The sequence below is a fragment of the Chlorocebus sabaeus genome, chromosome 24 (genome assembly GCF_047675955.1).
Source record: "Chlorocebus sabaeus isolate Y175 chromosome 24, mChlSab1.0.hap1, whole genome shotgun sequence".
Classification (NCBI taxonomy): Eukaryota; Metazoa; Chordata; class Mammalia; order Primates; family Cercopithecidae; genus Chlorocebus; species Chlorocebus sabaeus.
In genome coordinates this window covers 34,791,398-34,803,752 of record NC_132927.1, presented here as the reverse complement: position 1 = coordinate 34,803,752, position 12,355 = coordinate 34,791,398, and positions in this window count along the sequence as shown.

Sequence of the window (12,355 nt, the reverse complement as noted above, 5' to 3'; positions counted from 1 at the left end):
GGAGGCTGAGGCAGGAGAATGGCGTGAACGCGGGAGGCAGAGCTTGTAGTGAGCAGAGATCCCACCAGTGCACTCCAGCCTGAGCGACACAGCGAGACTCCCATCTCAAAAAAAAAAAAAAAAAAAAAAAGAGAAAAGAAAAGAAAGACTGAAGACAGTCACACTGTCTTCCAAAGTGGCTGTAGCATTTTTGCATTCCTACCAGCAATGAGAGTTCCCGTTGCTCCACATCTTCCCCAGCATTTGGTATTGTCAGTGTTTTAGTTTTTTGCATTCTAATAGGTGTGTGGTAGTATCTCAGGGTTTTCATCTGCAGTTCTCAAATGACATATACATATGATATTGAACATTGTTTCCTATGCTTTTTTGCCATTTGTATATCTTCTTGGGTGAGATGCCTGTTGAGATCTTTTGCCAATTTTTAAATCAGGTTTGTTTTCTTAGTGTTGTATTTTAAGCTTTGTATATTTTGGATAACAATCCTTTATCAGGTATGTCTGTTACGAATATTTTTTCCCAGTTTGTGGTTTGTCTTCTCATTCTCTTGATGAACATCTTTTTTTAATGTGCATAATTGCCATCCATATATCTTCTTAGTTGAAGTATATGTTCACATCCTTGGTCTATTTTTTAGAAATTGCATTTTTTCCCTGTTTTGATAGTTCTTTATATATTCTGAAGTCCTTATGTGATGTGTAATATGCAAATAGTTTCTCCCAGTCTGTTTCTTGTGTTTTTATTCTTTTAACAGTGTCTTTTAAAGTACCAAAGTTTTACATTTTGGTAAAGTCCAGTTTATCAATTTGTTACTTTATGCTTTTGATGTTGTATCCAGTAATCTTTGCCTAACCCAGTTAGGCAAAAGGTCACAAATATTTTCTCCTATTTTCTTTTAGACATGTTATAGTTTTAGGTTTTCTGATCCATGTTGTGATCTATTTAAGTTTGTGATCCACTTTGTTTTCATATATCTTGCAAGGTAGGGATCCAAATTAATTTTTTTGCATATGGATGTCCAACTGTTTCCCCTCCCTCCCTCAATTTTTTTTGCATATGTATGTACAACTGTTTCCCTCCCTCCCTCCCTCCCTCCTTCCCTCTCTCCCTTCCTTCCTTCCCTCCCTCCCTCCCTCCCTCTTTCTCTCTTTTTCTTTTTGAGGCGGAGTCTCGCTCTGTTGCACATGCTGGAGTGCAATGGCCTGATCTCAGCTTGCTGCAACCTCAGCCTCCCAGGTTCAAGCGATTCTCCTGCCTCCGCCTCCTGAGTAGCTGGGATAACAGGTGCCCACTACAATGCCCGGCTAATATTTGTGTTTTTTTTAGTAGAGACAGGGTTTCACCATATCGGCCAGGCTGGTTTCTAACTCCTGACCTCAAGTGATCCGCCTGCCTTGGGCTCCCAAAGTGTTAGGATTACAGGCGTGAGCCACCGCGCCCGCCCTGTACCATTTCCTTAAAAGACTGACTTATCTTTACCATATTGCCTGGGCACCTTTGTCAAAAATCACTTATCCATATATATGAGAGCTTATTTTTGGCTATTCGGTTCTATTGCTCTATTTGTCCATCTTATTCCAGTACCACCCTGTTGTTGATTACTATAGCTTGATGATAATTATTGAAATTAGGTAATGCTAGGCTTTCAACTTAGTTCTTATTCAAAGTTCTTTTCGGCTCCTCTAGGTCCTTTGTATTTCCAAAAGAATTTTATAATTAGCTTGTCAATTTCTACAAGATGCCTGCTGGTATTTTTATTGGCATTGCACTGAATTTGAGGAGCAAAGAATCTCAACAATACTAAGTTTTATGATCCATGAACAAAGGTATAGTCCTTCATAAAGACTGTCTTTGTCTCAGCAATATCTTGCAGTTTTCAATATAGAGGTCTTTCCCATCCTGTCAGATTTATCCCAATATATTTCATATTTTTATGGTACTGTAAATGGTATTTTAAAATTTCCAATTATTCACTCTTTATTGCTAGTGCATAGAAATCCAATTGATTTCTGTATATTAAACTTGCATCCCACAATCTTGCTAAACTTGCCAGATACCTATATGGTTTCTTTTTCTTACCTGAATGCTCTGGCTAGAACTCCTAGTACAATGTTGAATGGAAGTGGTGAGAGGCCAGGCGTAGTGGCTCATGCCTGTAATCTCAGCACTTTGGGAGGTCAAGATGGGAGGATTACTTGGGCATAGGAGTTCAAACCCATCCTGGGCAACATAGTGGGACCCTATAACTATAAAAACTACAAAAATTAGCCAGGCATGGTGGCGCGGGCCTGTACTCACAGGTACTTGGGAAGCTGAGGTGGGTGGATGGCATCAGCTCAGGAGATGGAGGCTGCAGTGAGCTGTGATCCAACAACTGCACTACAGCCTGGGTAACAGAGTCAGACCCTGTCTCAGGGAAAGAAAAAAAGCCAAAAAAAAAAAAAAAAAAAAAAAGAAAAAGAAAGAAAGGCAGCAGCCAGTTAGAGTAGGTATCTGTCTCATTCCTAATCTTGAGGAAGGCCTGCATGGTGGCTCATGCCTGTAATCCCAACTCTTTGGGAGGCCAAGACGGGCAGATCACTTGACGTTAGGAGTTCGAGACCAGTCTGACCAACGTGGTGAAGCCCCGTCTCTTCTAAAAAAAAAAAAATACAAAAATTAGCCGTAGTGCTAAAAAATAGGGCGTAGTGGCAGGTACCTGTAATCCCAGCTACTTGGGAGGCCAAGGCAGGAGAATCACTTGAACCAGGGAGGCAGAGGTTGCAGTAAGCCAAGATTGTACCACTGCCCTCCAGCCTGGGCAGCAGAGTGAGACTCCATCTCAGTCAATCAATCAATCAATCAATAACTTGAGGAAAAACATTCAGTCTTTCATCATTAAATATGATGTTAACTATAGGTTTTTCATAGGTGTCCTTTATCAGTTGAAGAAGTTCCATTCTATGCTTGCTTACTTTGTTGAGAGTATTTATTGAGAACAGATAGATTTTGTCAAATGTTTTTTCTGCCTCATAAGGTTTTTCTTTTTTAACTTATTAATATGGTAAATTACATTGATTTTTATTTTGTTTTTGAGACAGGGTCTCACTCTGTTGCCCTGGTTGGAATGCAGAGGCATGACCATAGCTCACTGCAGCCTTGAACTCCTGAGCTCAAGCAATCCTCCCACCTCAGGCTCCCAGGTAGCTGGGACCACAGACATGCACCACCACACCTGGCTAATTAAAAAATTTTTTTTGTAGAGACTCATTCTCATTATGCTGCCCAGGCTGGCCCTGAACTCCTGGGCTCAAGTGATCCTCCTTCCTCAGCCTCCCAGAATGCTGGAATGCCAGGCGTGAACCACTATGCCTCACTGATTTTTAAAAAATATTAAACCAATCCTGTATTCCTGGAATAAATCCCACTTGGCCCATGTTGTATTATCCTTTTAATATGTTGTTGACTTTTATTTACTGAAATTTTGTTTAGGCCGGGCGCGGTGGCTCAAGCCTGTAATCCCAGCACTTTGGGAGGCCGAGGCGGGTGGATCACGAGGTCAGGAGATCGAGACCATCCTGGCTAACACAGTGAAACCCCGTCTCTACTAAAAAATACAAAAAACTAGCCGGGCGTGGTGGCGGGCGCCTGTAGTCCCAGCTACTCGGAGGCTGAGGCAGGAGAATGGCGTAAAACCCGGGAGGCGGAGCTTGCAGTGAGCCGAGATCGCGCCACTGCACTCCAGCCTGGGTGACACAGCGAGACTCTGTCTCAAAAAAAAAAAAAAAAAAAGAAATTTTGTTTAAAATGTTTGCATGTATTTCGTGAAAGATATTGGTCTTTAGTTTTCTTCTCTTGAAATGCCTTTGTCTGGTTTTAGTGTCACAGTAATGCTGGTCTTGTAGAGTGACTTAGAAGCAATCTTCTTCAGTTTGAATCACATTATGCCTTCATTAAGTGTTTGGTAGACTTCACTACTGAAGCCAGCTGGATCTGGAGTTATTTTGTGGGAAGTTTTTATTAACATCAATTCCATTTCTTTATAGATATAGGGCTATTCAGGTTATCAACTCCTCGAGTGAGCTTTGGTAATTTGTGTCTTTCAAGGAATTTTTCTATTTCAGCTAAGTTGGCAAATATATTGGCATAAAGATGTTCATGACATGATATCATGATATTCCCCCCCCCCCTTTTTTTTTTTAGACAGAGTCTCACTCTGTTGCGCAGGCTGGAGTGCAGTGGGGCCATCTCAGCTTATTGCAACCTCCACCTCTTGGGTTCAAGTGATTCTTGTGTCTCAGCCTCCCAAGTAGCTGGGACTACAGGCACATGCCACCATGCACAGCTAATTTTTGTAATTTTAGTAGAGATGGGGTTTTGCCAGATTGGCCAGGTTGGTCTCAAACTCTGCTCACGTCAGGTGATCTGCCTGCCTCAGCCTCCCAAAGTGGTGGGACTACAGGCATGAGCCATCACGCCTGGCCGCCCTATCTTTATAATAGCTATAGATACAGTATGTAGTGATCACGACCCTCATTCCTGATACTGGTAGTTTATGTCTTCTTCTTTATTTCCTGATCAGCCTGGATACAGGTTTATCAATTTTATTGATCTCCTCAAAGAACTATGGTTTATTTTTGAAGTCTATTGTTACTATTATATTGAGTCCATTGTGCTAAAATGCTACTATGCCAGAGCAGTGTATGTATATAGAAAGCACTCTATCAGTATTCATTGAAGGAGCCAGTGAATGAAAAAAAAGGAACCACCGATTTCTCCATGTAAAGTCCTTTTAGGACTGTCTTAGACAACAGCAGTTAGTCTTTAGACATGAGACCAATCGATTTTGAAATCAGCAATTTCCTTATCTCTTATTTATGTCTTTATTACTAGTAAGATAGAGCTCAGTAGAACCTTCAGAGGCCAAGTGAAATGAAAGGTTTGAGGAAGTGCCCCAAGAGAAGACTAAAAGGAGATGAAACTTGCTATGGGCAATGAGGGAGGGAGGGAACCTTGAGAAGAAAACAGATGGGGAGGCTGGAGACACAGTGGATCAGAGAAAGCGTAATAAAACTATGGGATATTAAAGGTATATGAAAGAGTTTAATAACAAATGAAGGTCATACCCAAGAGTGATGACTACCTCAGTCATTACAGTAAAAATTTCAACTTAATAGCATTGGTGTTTCAAAAAGTTACGTGAGAAATGCTCAGATATTAAAGGAGAAGGGGTACATAAATTGACTTAGGTAAATTGTTAAAAGTAGGATTTCCATTTATATTTAACACTGAAAAGTAATATACTGGGCCTATCTACTTCCTGACCAATGTTAAAGGGAAGATTTTTTTTTTTTCTTTTGAGACGGAGTCTCGCTCTGTCACCCAGGCTAGAGTCCAGTGGCCCGATCTCAGCTCACTGCAAGCTCCGCCTCCCGGGTTTATACCATTCTCCTGCCTCAGCCTCCTGAGTAGCTGGGACTACAGGCGCCCACCACCTCGCCCGGCTAGTTTTTTGTATTTTTTAGTAGAGGGGGGTTTCACCGTGTTAGCCAGGATGGTCTCCAGCTCCTGACCTTGTGATCCGCCCGTCTCGGCCTCCCAAAGTGCTGGGATACAGGCTTGAGCCACCGCGCCCGGCCAAAGGGAAGATTTTAAGATTTCTAGTGAAATGAAGGAAGTGCAAAAGGACCATGACATACCTAGGTGGCGAAAAGTAGAAATCTCTCATTGTATTCACCAGGCTAAAAAATCACCAACTTGATTAAACTTGAGTTCTAGTCTCAGTACCAGCCAACCACAGTGGCCTTGGGTTTGCATGTCTCCTGTGCTGTTTGTATTTTGGAAGTTTTTTTTCCTTTAATGTTCAAACTGCACACATTTAGAAGTATATACTTTTTTGCCCCCTACCTTCAGGTATTTCTTTATAGAAGTACATACTTTTATTAATTTTCCTATATGTATTCACCTATGAAACCACATGAATCACCCCCAAGGTTTCCTCGGGCCCCTTTGTAATCTTTCCCTTTCATTCCACCTCCTCCACATACCCCACTCCAAGTTTCCAGGGAACCACTGATTTATTTTTTTACTATACATTAGTTTGTATTTTCTATTTTTGTATACATGGAATCAGAGTGTATACTTTTTGACTTCTTTCACTCAACATAAGTATTTTGAGATTCATCTATTTTGTTGCTTATGTTATCAATTTGTTCCTTTTGTTGGTGAGTTGTATCCCATTGTATGGCTATGCAACAATTTACTTATCCATTCACTTGTTGATGGAAATTTGGGTTGTTTCAAATTTTTGCCGTGATTTATAAAGCTGCTGTATGTAGACATATGCTTTCATTTCTTGGGTAAGTACCCAGAAGTGGAATGACTGGGTCACATGTTTAACTTTTTAAGAAATTGTCAAAAATTTTCCAAAGCGTTAACTCTTCCCTGAATTGAATCAAAAGGAAAACAAAACAACATTTTCCAAAGTAGTTGTACAATTTTGCATTCTCACCAGCAGGCTATGACAGTTCTAGTTCCTCCACATCATCCTCAACCCTTGGTGTGGGCAAAGAACCTTTGGGATCTGGGATTCTTCTTATTGGAATTTATAAATACAGTCATTTATAACTTAACTCTTTGTACATGGACAAATCACTTTACCGCTGTGTCAGTTTTTTTATGTAAAGTGAAAGGTTTAGATTCTAAAATCGTGTTTTTAATTATTGTTTTCATTTCAGTGACATTTAAGAAGTTTCAAATCTATTTTTGAGTGGATAATACCTTCTTTTGGTTCAAAACAAAGGACACAAATGACTACAATGAAAATTCTCCCACCTCTGTTCCCCAGTTACAGTTTCCCCTTCCCAAAGGCAACCAGTGTTATCAGTTATCTTTCTACAGATACGGTATGCTTTCTCATTCTTTTTTCAGATACATAGCAATCTATTTTATCAGTGTGCCACAATTTATTTAGGTATCCTGTAGAGATGCCATTTTGGTTAATTCTAATTTTTATGACAAACAGTCCTGCCACTAATAGCCTTGAACATATATTATTATACACATGGCTGAGAATACCTATAGGATAAATTCCTGGAGGTGGAATTACTGGGTCAGATATATGTGCATTCTTAATCTCAGTAAATACTGCCAGAATATCCCCCACAAAGGTACTCTAAATTTATACTCCCATCAGTACTCAAAAAGTTTCAGAAAATACCATTAGAAGTTTGCATACTTTTTGACTTGGTAGTAATTCCACTCCTATGAATTTATTCTACAAAATGCTGAAGAATGGATGGTTCAAAGAAATACCTAAAAGTTGGTACCCTAGAATTGATTTTCAGGGAAATGCAAATCAAAACACAATATGATACCACCTCACTCCTGCAAGAATGGTCATAATCAAAAAATTAAAAATATTAATAGATGTTGGCAAGGATGTGGTGAACAGGGAACACTTTTACACAGCTGATGGGAATGTAAACTAGTACAACCACCATGGAAAACAGTGTGGAGATTCCTTAAAGAACTAAAAGTAGAACTACCATTTGATCCAGTAATCCCAGTACTGGGTATCTACTCAGAGTAAAAGAAGTCATTATATGAAAGATACTTGCACATGCATGTTTATAGCAGCACAATGCACAATTGCAAAAAATATGGAACCAGCCCAAATGTCTATCAGTCAACTAGTGGATAAAGAAACTACAGTACATACATACTATGGAATACTACTCAGCCATAAAAATGAATGAAATAATGGCATTCGCAGCAACCTGGACGGAATTGGAGACCATTCTTTTTTTTTTTTTCCTTTTCGGAGACACAGTCTTGCTCTATTGCCCACGTTTGAGTGTGGTGGTGTGATCTTGGCTCAGTGGAACCTCGCCTTCCAGGTTCAAGTGATTCTCTCACCTGGGCCTCCCAGGTAGCTGGGATTATAGGTATGCATCGCCAAACCTGGCTAATTTTTATTTTAGTATAGACAGGGTTTCACCATGTTGGCCAGGCTGGTCTCGAACTCCTGACCTCAGGTGATCCACCTGCCTCGGCCTCCCAAAGTGCTGGGATTACAGGCGTGAGCCACTGCAGCCTTATTCTAAGTGAAGAATAAGGCTGGAGACTTATTCTAAGTGAAGGAATTCAGGAATGGAAAACCAAACATTGTATGTTCTCACTCGTAAGTGGGAGCTAAGCTATGAGGATGCAAAGGCATAAGAATGATACATTGGACTTTGAGGACTTGGGGGAAGGGGTGGGAGGGGGATGAAGGAAAAAAGACTATACAATGGGTACAGTGTACACTGCTCAGGTGATGAGTGCACCAGAATCTCAGAAATCACCACCAAAGAACTTATTCATGTAACCAACCACCACCTGTTCCCCAAAAACTTACTGGAAAAAAAGAAATCAGTGATGGGCTGCCCATGCACATTCATTCCTGGAAACCAAGAGCAAACCTGAGCAATTTGTTACCCACCAACTGGGACCAAAAAAGTTCTTTAAGGATAATAAATATATGTTTTGTGTTATAGCAGAAGGGCAACTAGTATAGGGTTTACAAATAAAATACAGGATACCCAGTTAAGTCTGAGGTTTTTGTGTTTGTTTTTTGAGACGGAGTCTTGCTCTCTTGCCAGGCTGGAGTGCAGTGGCACGATCTCAGCTCACTGCAACCTCCTAGTTAAAGCGATTCTCCTGCTTCAGCCTCTCAAGTAGCTGGGATTATAGACACGTGCCACCATACCCAACTAATTTTTGTCTTTTTAGTAGAGATGGAGTTTCACCATGTTGGCCAGGATGGTCTCAATCTCCTGACCTTGTGATCTGCCCACCTCGGCCTCCGAAAGTGCTGGGATTACCGGTGTGAGCTACTGTGCCCGGCCTTTTGTTTTTTGGAGATGGAGTCTTGCTCTATTGCCCAGGCTGGAATGCAGTGGCACTATCTTGGCTCACTGCAATCTCCGCATCCCAGGTTCACGTGATTCTCCTGCCTTAGCCTCCTAAGTAACTGGGAATACAGGCATGCACCACCACATTCCACTAATTTTTGTATTTTTTGTAGAGATGAGGTTTTGCCATGTTGGCCAGGCTGGTCTTGAACTGCTAACCTTAGGTGATCCACCCACCTCAGCCTCCCAAAGTGTTGGGATTACAGGCGTGAGCCACCATGCACAGCCTAAGTGTGTTTTAATAAATAACCATTTTTACATGGGACATCTTTATATGAGGAAAGTATCTTGTTTTCTGAAATTCACATTTAACTGGGTATCCTGTATTTTTATTTGCTCACTCTGGCAACCCTAAAATGATGGGATTCTTGAATCAGATTGTCTTGTTTAATGTAATTTAGCCTCGAGAAGAAATCCAGTTACTTGTACAGAGTAATCATCTATTGTATCTGTGTGGAAGTTCCTTAAGCTTTTTACAAAAGAACTTTTCAACATGAATTCTGCATGACACAGATTACAAAATGAAGATAGCTTCATAATTATGTTAAGTACAAATACCAAAATTATAAGCACTGCCCTTGTTCTGTTTAAAGAGATACATAATGGAGCTATATGAATAAAAGATGTTTTTTGTGCTTGTCAACATGGAAAACATTTGATTTTGTAATAAAATTTAAAGAACTAAAAAAATTTCTACTCTTAAGCATGTATTTGTTACAAATTCCTCATTAGGGCGAACTCCATTCTAAGAGTCAACCAACCTTCACTAATGATGGATGTCATCACTTATTGTACTCTTCCTTTAATGTGATAAAAATCTGTGTGTAACCACATGAAAGTAAGGGGGAAAAGGAAGAACAAGGAGAGAAGGGAAAAAAAGCTCATCAATTTAGGAATATTTTCAGATCAGACTGTTAAACAAATCTACTTTAACACTTTTGAAATGATTTTTTTAAATTACTTTGTGGAAAAAACATTGGCTGGCACAATGGCTTACGCCTATAATCCTAGCACTTTGGAAGGCCGAGGCAGGCGGACCGCTTGAGCCCAGGAATTGGAAGACTAGCCTGGGGAACATGGCAAAACCCCGTCTCTACTAAAAATATAAAAAAATTAACCAGGCAAAGTGGTGAACGCCTGTAGTTCCAGCTACTTGGGAGGCTGAGGTGGGAGAATCACCTGAGCCAGGGAAATAGAGGCTGCAGTGAGCCATGATCACACCCCTGCACTCCAGGCTGGGTGACGGTAGTAAAACGTAAGACCCTGTCTCAAACAAAAAAATTACCCTAAACACCTCTTTTAAATGTCTGGCTTTAGGCAGGGCATGGTGGCTCACACCTGTAATCCCAGCACTTTGGGTGGCCAAGGCGGGTGGATCATTTGAGGTCAAGAGTTTGAAACCAGCCTGGCCAACGTGGTGAAACCCTGTCTCTACTAAAAAACAAACAAATGTCTGGCTTTAAGAACTCAATCATCTAGTAGGGTAGAAACACACATGCACAAGTAAACATCTGGTTAAGTTGTCACGTAAAATAACACAGACTGAAGAGGGCACTATTCTGGTGGTAGTGAGAAGTCAGCAAAAGCTTCATGGAAAAGTGGCTCTTGAGACAGCTCCGGACAAGTAGGGCTGAGAGTGGTAGGGAACTGCTCAAACCTTGACCACCTGTCCCTTTGCTCCTGTTCCCCTACCACTCTGAGTCCTACTTGACTCGGATCCTGCATCAGGTCTACTCTTGCCTTGGCTCATTACCTGGACCATTTCTACCAATCTCTCCTCCCCCATGTCCTTGGAACACTATACTCTCCATAGCTCTCCTTCTACTTCCCCAGCCAATTCATAATCTTCACTGGAGTTCAGTTATACTGTTGCTTTCTCTGCAAAGCCTTCCCATACCACCCCTGCCGTCAAACTAGTGGGCTCTGTATCATTATCTCACGGCACACCATAACTTCATATGCTTATTATACCTGCACTTACAATTACATGAGTTTGGATAAGCAGAGACTGTAATAAAAAAATAATAATTACATGAGTTAACTGTTTACATCTATCATATTATTATACCACGATTATACATTCCATGAAGAGAAGGACTTTATTCTGTCTTGTTCACCGTTGTGGCTCCTGGGCCTTAAGCTTATGCCTGGCACATAGAAGATAATAAATCATCAATGAATGAATTCTGTTAATAGGTTTCATATATGGTTGAATATAGCTTTGAAAGCTTTCACAATCCTGATAGCTATGTTAAATTACAGGCCGGGTGCGGTGGCTCACTTTGGGAGGCTGAGGCGGGCGGATCACGAGGTCAGGAGATTGAGAACATCCTGGCTAACACGGTGAAACCCTGTCTCTACTAAAAATATAAAAAATTTGCCGGGCGTGGTGGTAGGTGCCTGTAGTCCCAGCTACTTGGGAGGCTGAGGCAGGAAAATGGCATGAACCCGGGAGGCGGAGCTTTCAGTGAGTGGAGATCGCACCACTGCACTCCAGCCTGGGCAACACAGCAAGACTCTGTCTCAAAACAAACAAACAAACAAAAAAAAATTACAGGGCTTATAAGAAAAGAAAGGTGTATAAGCAAATTAACTGGGCAATCCACATAGATTTTCATAACTTAAAGCAATTTCATAGAAGGCATAGTATGTAGTAGTCTTTTAATATGCTAAGTGCAACCATCTTTCTTACCGAAAGAGAAGAAAACTAGAAATTTAACACAAAACAACAAACAATAAAAGCACACAATGGCCAGCTGGGCACAATGACTCACGCCTATAATCCTTGCACTTTGGGAGGCCGAGGCAGAAGGATCGCTTAAGCCCAGGAGTTCAACACCAGCCTGGACAACATAGCAAGACCCTGTCTCTACAAAACATTTAAAAATTAGCCAGGTGTCATGGTACATGCCTGCAGTCCTAGCTGCTCAGGAGGCTGAGGTGGGAGGATCGCTTCAGCCCAGGAGCTCAAGGCTGAAGTGAGCCGTGTTCACATCACTGCACTCCAACCTAGGTGACAGAGCAAGACCCTGTTTCAAAAATTGAAATAAATAAAAGCATGCAATGCAATATTAAAACAGAAAGCTCCATCATCTTTTAAATAACAATTTTATAGATGGCAACTTCCATTATATTAGAGTGTCTTTATATTTTTACTTTTTTTTTTTTTAGACAAAGTCTTGTTTTGTCATCAGGTTGGAGTGCGGTGGCATGATCTGGGCTCACTGCAACCTTCATCTCCCGGGTTCAAGTGATTCTTCTGCCTCAGCTTCCTGGGTAGCTGGGATTACAAGCGCACGCCACCACGCCTGGCTAATTTTTGTATTTTTAGCAGAGTCGGGGTTTCACCATGTTGATCAGGATGGTCTCGATCTCTTGACCTTGTGATCCACCTGCCTCGGCCTCCCAAGGTGCTGGGATTACAG